The following is a 10,639-nucleotide window of genomic DNA, read 5'->3' as shown; positions in this document are numbered from 1 at the left end:
TAGAATATTTGGACTCTTAATCTCTCATTCAGTGTCTCCAGTTGACATGAATTGGTAGGGACACTAGGGAAAATCAATGAAGGATGATAAAGATATTTGCAATACCAGCTGAATTGCTGCTGAGTTACCCAAAAAGATATTAAAGTTAATTTCATGGCACAATATCCATGGTTTAGTGTATTCAATGGGTTAGTATTGAATTAGTTCAAGTTATAAGGAAGTGCCTCAGAAGCCAAGCAGCACAAAATAATTATCATTATGTGCTGACAGGATAATCTCTTTTTTTCACAGACCTTGACTAAGCAAGTCACTCATGTGCTTGTTTTGCTGGGAAAACACATTTGATTATGAATCCCATGAACATGAAGCATGTGCCCAAGATGCAGTATGAGCAGTCATCACCTGATTTTTCAAGAGATTTAAATAGACTTTGGATCAAATCCCAGACTGCAGTGGTCTACTTCCTTACAACAAACACTATCTTAACTAGCAAGAGCTTGAAAAGGTCCTGCCATTTTATTTTATTAAAGCTACATAACTGAATAAAGAGAGGGCATACAACACTCCATTCGGTTAGTTATTAGAGGTCCTGAAAATAATACTATATACTGTTAAAATGTTACCTTCTGTTGGTTTTCTCTTCCAATTTTTGAGCTTGTGGTTTGACACTAAAAGTAGCACCCAAGACCAGGCTGAGGTGTTCATTGGGTGTGAATGTTCAGTGTACACCTCTCAAGCTGGATTTTTTTCAAGCAAACTGTAAAAATCTTATAATTCATACTTTTGTGTGTGCCAGAGCACAGTTCAATTATGCAAATATTAATTTGCATCATTTACATGACTCAGTGGTGAAGGCTCTTGAAAACATCACCTACATAGAGCCTAAAATGAAAGAAGTGTTGGAGAGACTTACAGAATGTCATCAGTAACTTTTCACTCACAGTAACTGTGTATTGTATTTCTACCACAGCCAAATAACAGATGCAAGAACTGTTTCTTTTGTTATCCCTAATGTGAGATTTTCTGTGAACACAACACTGAGTGGATACGTACAAAAAATCAAGTCATTTCACACAGAGCAGTCATTTAAGTGTTCATTTATTTAATCTTATTAAGAAGTACAGCCCATATCCTTCCAGTGGTGAATTAAATTGATCTCTTTTGCCTGTTTATCTTGCTGCTTTTATGTTTGAGCTCTCTGACATCAAAGGGATGGATGTCTTTAGGCAAGAGACGCTGTTTGGAGTTCTGCAGCTAAATAGCTGTGACCTACAAATATGTCAGCACTAACATAAGGATCACTGTACAAACAATAGCAGAAGTTAATTTCCTCCAAAATTTGTTTAGAGAGTTATTTTAAAATGTTTGATGTATGGGTGGTAAAGGCTTATATGTATGGTAAATTCTTCTTTAGTCAATTCTGGTCTTTTTTATGCTCCCTATGAGGCTGTCAGCTCTCATTAACATCAGCACTAAAGCATTGTATGTCTTAGTTTTGAAGTTTAACAGTTTACAGGGAAAACAAACCTTTGACATTTGTTTCTACAGAATAGACTATAACAAAATAAGATGGGCAGTAGACCTTAATATAATACAGCTGTAGTCAGCACTGAATGCCTTTTGGCTAATATGCTAACAAGCACTCCATGCAGTCTCAGAACCCTGAGAGAGAGAAGACACTTGTATCCATAGCAGCAATTCACAGTAACCAGTCTCTATTTCTCCTTTACTCTTTATTGTGAGGAAACTGCATAAAATGATCTGCCCAGCAGGGAGGAAGGAAACTAGCATCCCATTTGCTGCTTTGTTAATAGGAAAGTGGAGAGATTAATCATGAAAGAACAAAATGCAATTTATTTTGTGGGAACAGTGATGCTATCAGTAAGAGCAACACAAAGGGCACCTACAAGAGTAACAAATCCACATTAAACAGTTTTGGGGATTACGGTATTTGGGATAAAAGTCAAGATTGAATTCCTAGTTTTCAAAATTATTAGCATGTTTCAAATTTCTATCTAATTGTCTTGAGGTACAAAAACATCTTCTACAACCTCTGCAATCAAGCTTTTAAATATTTTTAGTAATATTTATTCCCTCATTAGAAGAGTGGTTTAACCCCGCTAGGTCTCAATATTCAAATATCCCAGGCTCCATCAAAAGAAATGGGACCTTTTGGGGAATGAGGGATGAAGCAGGCCTCCCATGGACACACGTTGAGAGAGTTTGTGTCATTCAGCCTGGAGAAAAGAAGCCTCTAGAAAGACCTTAAAAACACCTTACAGTACCTGAAGGGGCTGCTTGAGAGAACTGGAGAGGGACTTTTTTTAAAAGGCGTGGAAGGATAGGGCAAGACGCAAAAGTTTTAAACTGAAAGGGAGTAGATTCAGATTAAATCTTAGTAATAAATTCTTCTCTGTGAGGGGGGCGAGGCCCTGGCCCAGGCTGGCCAGAGAAGCTGTGGCTGCCCCATCCCTGGAAGTGTTCAAGGCCAGGTTGGATGGGGCTTTGACAAGCCTGTCTAGTGGAAGGTGTTCTGGCAGGGGGGTTGAAATGAGATGGTTTGTAAGGTCCCTTCCATCCCAACCCGTTCTGTGTGCAGTGCTAGAAGAGTATTTCAATACCCCCCTGTTAATGCAACTTCTGGGTTTGGAAGCACAAACTCTCATGAGTTGCTTCCATCAGATCAAGTGTTCTGTGGTTACTGCTGCAATGGCAGACCAAACACACAAAGCCAACAGGCACTCAGAGAAGAAGCAGATGACATGCCAAGTTGGTAAGTTTTAGAGCAAGAACCCAGGTTGTTAGTTCAGTACTTCAGGGTGGAATCATGATGATAGGCTAATGCTCCTAACTGGAGACTGGGATGTGATTCACCTCCTGACAAGCTGCTTTCAAAAAGCCATGTAGAGAGTGGGAGATGCTTCTTTTCTCATTCTCTGCAAGAGAACTTTCTCATTTTATTTTGCAAGGCACAAATATAGAAATGGAGGTAATAAGATGGACACCAATGTCAGAATGACAGAATACTGTGACTCTGGGACTATGGCCTTTCTCTTGTCCTCATGAGTACAGGAATCCCTGGACCTCTTTTTTCTTCATGGAGGTAGCATGAAGAGGTATACAGCTTCAAAGAAATTCTGAGTTTATAATATCCACAGATTTAATATTAGTAAGAAATTTTTCCCTGTGAGGGAGGTGAGGCCCTGGCCTAAGGGGGCCAGAGAAACTGTGGCTGGCCTATCTCCCTGGAAGTGCTCAAGGCCAGGTTGGATGATGGAGCTTCTTTTCTCAAAAAAAAAAAAAAAAAAAAAAAAAAAAAAAAAAAAAAGCCAGAGGCTTCTTTTCTCCAGGTTGAACAACCCCAACTCTGAGTTTATAACATCCAACCCCAACTCCATCCTCCAATTCTACACTCAGGAGCACCATGTCCTTGAGTACTGACATCTGAAGGTGGATAGGACAAGTCACAGGGCTTAGACCAGGGACAAGTTTGAAGTTTGGCAGGGATTCTTCCTTTCCTAGAAACCATTGGCTCTGGAGTCTCCATAGCATGAGAAGACATCAGGGATCTCTATTCACTACATTGCTCTGGTGCATGCTTAAGAGATGAGTTTAAATTAGAGCAGCCTAGGAACTGCTCGTGTTATCAATCTGGAAAGACGGAGTAGTGTCAGTGAGTTTACAAAAGAACAGACATAGTTGTAATATTCTCTGGAAAAGCACTTCAAAGAGAGAATTCCTGGAAGAAGATCATGAAGTCACAGGCGATAAATCCAACTAATGTTTTTAAAATATGTAGTTTTGAAACTACTGAATGAAATATGCTCACAGAAAATCAAACACAAAGAAGACCTTTTGTTCTTGGCCTTAGGATTGTTTGGCAGTCCAAATGAAGTGTGGGGTGAGGGACATTCCCACTGTACCAAAGGCAGGAGGTAAACATGTCGTTAGTGTAGGAATGGGATGTCCATGTCTATGGCTAGGCTATGAAGCAAGAAGAAGATGAGGCAGTGAATAATTTTGTTTCTTTGCTGAGGCTCACAGCATTTCTCACCAGTCCTGAGTAACTCATTATGCACCAGATCCCTTCTGAAGATGCAGATATTCCTAAGGGTTTTCTGTTAATCAAAGTTCAGAGCAAAATTTTCCACATTGGGTCTAGCTGAGTACTGAGACATTACTCTGCCCAAGTGCAATTGCAGACTGAGACATGCCAGGTCCAAAAAGTGCTGCCCAGTGAACCAAGGCTTGCTACAGATGAAATGAGTGCTAAAACAGTTTTTTCTCAATTTGATGAAAAATAGTCCTTTATTGCATGTACAGGACATAGGGGACTGAGGACATGACTGTAAGGTACTGGCCAGGGGAAATGCTCTTCATTGCAACCTCATGTGGGGACCTTCTTCCTGAAGATTTTTATCTGTTGTTGACTCTGGGGATTTTAGGAAGTGGCCAGCTTTTGAAATCACTGTCGTTTATTTGGTTGGTTGGTTTTTAACTGTAAAATCTTTATGCTTGTTAATGGCCTGAAAATAAAAATTGAGTTTGGGCCCTACCAGGTGAGTCACATCTCCTGGTGACAATCTGTGCCTTCTCAGCAACTCTAAACTGCTCCACTCCAATGCCTGCCAGCTTTTTCCCAGAACACTCACCAGGTAACTCACGTGCCCTGCCTGAATCAGGAATCCCACACTTAGCAAGGATGTTGCATTCCTGTTAGTGATGGGATAAAGTCTGTTTTCAATTAGGGCCATACAGATTTCTGTGCATTGAGGCAAAGTATCAATATATCACATATAATTTCAATCATCAGCTACAGAAATCTCAGCTTTTAAGCTGCTGATACAGAATGCTTTACTACTTTCATTTATATATCTGGATGTTGTATATTCACAATACACACATATGCACTACCTTAACAATGGAAAAACACTACCTACATGCAACAGATGGTTTCTTAATTCTATTTTGTTTTGTTAGCAAAATATCTATTAAAAAAATAGTAAAGCCATAATTTCTTCAAGATAAAAAAAAGTTGCATCATAGTCTCTATAAAGTAATGGAAATATTCATAAAATAATGCAGCCTCATTAATGGCAGGAAAAGAATTTAACATAATTATCAGTTGTAATTGAATGAAGGGCCACACATTCCAAGATTTTGTCTTGGAAATAACTTTTACATGAAAAACAGAGTACGACAAGAAATCAGAAGAAAGAGAAACACTACACTGCTCACTGTTTGAGAATACTTTCTGCAGGAATCAGTGATAAATGTTTCTTCAGAGCTATTTCTGCCTGCAGGAGGGAAAAAATATCTAATGAAATACAAGCTTCTGCATAGAAAATTAATGAGTGAATTCACTGAGTAGAGAAGATGGCATATATAAAAATGAATCAGATACAGACAGATCAGCACTATGATATTTATATTATTGTTTATATACAAGAAAAGAAAGAGAACTTCTCAGTGATATACGCACAAAACCTAAAAAAAAACCACAGAAAGAATACTAAAAAATTATTAGAAAATCTGTTCTAGTTCTACAGACTTCTGCCTTGTCATATTTTTATCTTAATTTGACTAGATTTTTTTAAAATGATCAGAGAGTCAAGGAACCCTCAATCCACTGTAAAAGACCTCATGAAAATACCTGACTTGCAACTCCTGTCCTCAAGGATCAGCTCAATCTATGCCATTAGTTGATCATTTTTGTGGAGTGAAGACTGAAGGAACTCTCCTGATAAACCTTATTAAACAATTTCTGAAACATATAGCTTCATCTGTATTAAAAATCTTCCATTAACAGAAATTCATAGAATCACTGGACAACATTCTTGCAAGCCTATTTCTTTTTATTTTGAAATATTCAATAACTTTCCAGTGAGTAGTCCCCTGATTTTTTTCTCTAATGGATTTTCTGCTCTAATGGATATAGCAGTTTACACTCAAAAATGAATGTATCCCATTAAATTACTTTAGGGATCCAGTGTACAGTTCATTTTTACTTAATTCTGAATTTTTGCAGAAGCACCAAGTGCCAACTGCAATGGAGATGGAAAACCTTCCTTAAATCATGTCACATTATTATCCCATAATATTTCCCAGGACATTTTAGTTCTGCTCATTTTTAAAATCTCCACAGAAGAGGAGAAAATGAAACAAATTTTACCTCCTTAAATTTCTCACTGCTTAATTGCTTTCACTGACATTTGCATGGCAATACTTTTCATAAATTTCAGTTTCTTCAGTGCAGGACTGTTTGAGAAAATCACTTAAATAATCATTAGATCATTATCCCCATTCAGAGAGAAAGCATTTAAAATGTCATCACATCACTTATCCCATAAATAAAGCTCTCAAAAACTGCGTACAGTTTTATGAGGGCCAAGCAGTATTTTGCAGTTAGTAACTTTTGTGACCATAAAATATAAAGGGGCAGCTCTCTAAGAGTCAGAGATAGGTTTGTGTTTTATAGGAATATGATCTGTATCACTGCCATAGCTTGACTATTCTCTAATTTAAACTGAACTAGTCAGTGCCTTGTTAATGGCTGCTCTCTATTTCTTGCATTTACAGCTTGCTCTTGGCTGTAACATCCGTGTCATGCGTTTCACATGACACCTCAAGGTGTGCTACACTTCCTGGGCACTTTTCCAGGGGACACAGCTCTGTAGCCAAGGACAAACACATTTTGTCTTTTTGTTTGCTTCCCTTGGTTTTGAGGGTTTCTCTACAGAGACAGAGCTTAGCCAGTCAGGACAGCCAACTCATCCACTGGCTTCCCCTGTCCCTGAAGTCACTCCCTGCCTCTGCTGTCCCTTGCTCATTATAATTGCATTTCACAGTAATCGTCGAGTCAGCAGGTTATGCAGTGAAAAATGGCTCCCTTGGGCAGCATTTGCTATCATTTCAAGTAATATTAAGTACTAATTTCTACATTGTGAATGTTAAAGGGGACTGGGCTTTAGACCAGGTCTGGATACACATTTAACCAATGGTGTATTTCTATGGGAGAGGAAGAGGAGCAGAGAGTCGTGTCTGAGTGTTTGACCATAGTGCCAATAAGATGGTGCAGTTTGGAATGAGAAAACATTAAAGAATTTTTTTTCACACACTGAGTTATCCTCAAATGTTTTGACTTTTGTTTCCCTTTCATCTACCAAGGTGATAATTACTTGTCAGAAGTGCAGCAGTGATTGCTTTTAGATAGTGCTCCTTCCTCAGCAAAGTAGCAGCATCCATCCCCAGAGCACACTCCATGTCATTAAGGACAAGGCTCAGTGAGAAATGACTGCTCTGCCTAGTAGAAAATCTTCCATTTCCTTTGTTATCCAGACACTGTGGCCAAGGACTGTGTGTTCAGCCATGGACACACAGTGCAGGCCTGCAGGAAGGGGAAGATGCATAATTTATGCTGTGAGCCAGGACAGTGTCTCGCACACTTTAAAACAAGCACTTCCTATTTCATGACTGTGGCCAATTCCACAGCTGGAGATGGCTTCTGTCCTACTGCACATAAGCCTCCTGTGCATTTCAAAGTCTCAGTACTAGAGCAGAATTTCTATACTTAAATGGAAATAAAAATTTCCTTCATACTATCATCCATCTCAAGCTAAATGTATTTTTCTCATTCAGGCAGCTGCAGACAATAAGTGCTAGCACAGAAAGGGGAGGATTCACCTCTTGGTCCAGGTACAAATTCTAATAATTGCTAATAATTGGAGAGATTCTGTTCTCATCTTCAACAGCAATTAATCTTTGGGAGGGCATAAGCACTAGATTTTCCTGGTTGCTCTGTTAGATCAGGAGTCACTCCAGCCCCAGCTGTGGCATGTGTAACCCTCCCTTGCCACCCAGTGAAGTTAGTCAGGATGGGAGCCTCATCACTCAGTGGAAGACACGCAGGTATTCAAATGCAGACAAGTTGCATTTCAATTTGTCTTTGCAAAGCCACAAACTTGAAAGATGCTGTCAGGACTTAGGGTAGAAAATAAATCAGGATTAAATGGTAGCCAGCATAACAGAAAAACTGGTCCTTTTTTTCCTCTGCAGGAGCCAAATGGCACCACCTAAACTGATGCCATGAGAGCATCTTGCTGGATGGGAACAGTAAGAAAACAGAGAAAAAGGACAAATATTTTTTGAATTGTCTTTTAAATAGTAATGTAAAAAGTGGTGCTGTATTACTGGCAACATGTCAATCAATGACAGATTTGCTTTGCTCAGTTAGAATTGTGATAGAAATAGTTAATGGCAATTTGAAATAATTTTATTTTTTAGTGCAAGTCATTCTATATTTATGTTCCCTTTAAACAGCTCAATTTATTTCACAGTGTTGTTGTTGTAGTACAGCAATTTGCCCAGAATATTTCACTTAATATTCTAGAAAAATGAGAAGCACGAGAGGAAAAAAATAAAAAAAAACATAAACATTTAACTGCAAACTGTCTGCAACAATTCTATCATTTTCAGCTGTGGGAACACAACCTTGCTTTAAACTAAATGAATAATCTGACTCTCTGTAGTCTGCAAAAGCTCATCTGACCAGACATGACAGCTGTGAACTATTTTCACTGCTTGATATGAGGCATACTGGGCTTGTGCACCATACCTTCAGGTCCCTGTTTGGAATATAACCAAGCTGCCAATCTTTGTTGGCAGTGGCTGCATTTGGAAAAACTTCAGAAAGTCAGAGGGAGCTAAAAGTCCCTGGAGATCCTCCTTAGTTCCTTTACTGGCCCTTAATATGCTCATGAAAATGGCAGAGCAGCCCTGTGCAGGTTTAAACACTCCTGACATCCCCTCTCATTTCCTAGCTCCTGCAGCTCTCCACTGCAGAGTCAGCCTTGCCAAATGGCCCAGCCTGGATCTCATCCACCCCACACACAGCACCAGTGAAGGAGTTACACAAGGTACCACACCCCTGCCCCCAGCACAGCCCTGCCCCCAGCACACCCCTGCCTGCCCTACCTGTGCAAGCTGGTGACACAGCCCGAGACAAAGGCAGTTTACATCGCTACATATACATTTGTTTGGTCAGTCTTCAATACAAAACCTGCTGCCTGGAGCTAGTTATGCCACTAGCCTTTAATTCTCTACCTGGCAGTCTTTTCAGGATTTCATCCACCATTTTCCTTTCTTACTAATTCTAATGTCCTAGAGTTTGAAAACAAATGGGATTTCCAAAATGTGCAGCTTGATCAAACTGGTTTGGAGACTAAAGAAATACTGTGGTATTCACCTCACTGACTTTCTCACTCTCTTAAACCCTCCTAAGGATCTGGCATCACAAACCATGTGTTCCCTTCAGTTGCACTCAGCCAGTCAGGAAGTACCTACAAACCTCTCTTCATCCTCCCCAGTATGGTGTAAAAAGGAATGTTTGAAAAGCCTGTTCTCTTCTCTAAGGCTCCTCAAGATGCTGTGACATGCTCAGAAGATTAATGTTTTCTTTCAGCATTCTTGGGTATGTTTTACTGACTCCTTTTCACTTTTAAACTTTCTATTGTCTTTCTTTCATATTCTGAGCTCTTGACTTCTGCCTAAACTGGTATCTCTGCACCCAGTGATGAAAACCTCAATTATTTTAACTTTCCATTACTTACTGTTGTGTATTAATACATTCATTGCCACTGCGTTATTCTCTTGAATAACTTTTTTTAAAGTCTACCTCCACTATTATTACTACAGATAATTTAACTAGAGTTGTATCAAAGGGTTTCCCACACGTTATTTATGAATTTCTGTTCTAATAATTTGAGGTCCAGACTCTTAACAAGGTAGGAGATGCTATTTTTATAATTTTCTATAATAAATATGCAAAGGGCAGCTTGGCTAAATAGTGCCTTGATGATGGAAATTACTAAATAGAAATACATTAAATCCAACATAGCAAGTTAAGATAAAATTGTAAACAGCAGTTTGGCATATAAAAATAACCACCCAGGCCTGTAGAAGATACGTCAATAGTAGAACAAAATAAGATGAGCAGAAACTGAGCCAAGTTAATAGGAAAATGTTTGTATTTTTAAAATAGCCAAACAAAAGAATAGTGCAGAAAGGATTTTTCATTTTATAAGTCGTTACTGCACTTTTGAATTATAAAATACTGGAAAAAAAAAGTCCTAGAGAAAGATATTGCAGGACACATATAAGTTATGAGGTCACCTGGTCATTAATCAAAACCTGTGAATTCCAGAAAATATGCAAACGCATACAACAAAATTTGAACTAGCTTTCCCTTCTCTTTGCTGTGACAACAATTGAATCAGTAGGAGGAAAAGTTGTCCAATTTGCACATCCAGGTGTTTCATATTTCTCTGCTTAGCTTTCCTTCATTATCCTCTGGGATATTCTGTAACCACTAGAAACTGAACTGCTGCTTCTTGGCTCTCCATCCATCTCCACAGAGCTGCTGAGCCATCACTTGCTTTTTACTTACCTTAACTGCAAGGTGAAAGGAGTTAGCTTATACCACCTGACTTGTCCCAGCACCTCTGGGACAGTCCCAGATTCAGTAATCAATCAACTCCAGAAGCCAAAATTTGCTTTGCTGTCTGCACATGTAATGTGACTTGCTCTGATGCAAGAACTGTCCACATACTCAGCATTGGTATCTTCTCATACTCATTTGACA

This window comes from Motacilla alba, chromosome 2 (genome assembly GCF_015832195.1).
Source record: "Motacilla alba alba isolate MOTALB_02 chromosome 2, Motacilla_alba_V1.0_pri, whole genome shotgun sequence".
In the NCBI taxonomy this organism is placed as follows: Eukaryota; Metazoa; Chordata; class Aves; order Passeriformes; family Motacillidae; genus Motacilla; species Motacilla alba.
The sequence above is the reverse complement of the archived record's forward strand: the minus strand, read 5'-3'. Positions refer to the sequence as shown.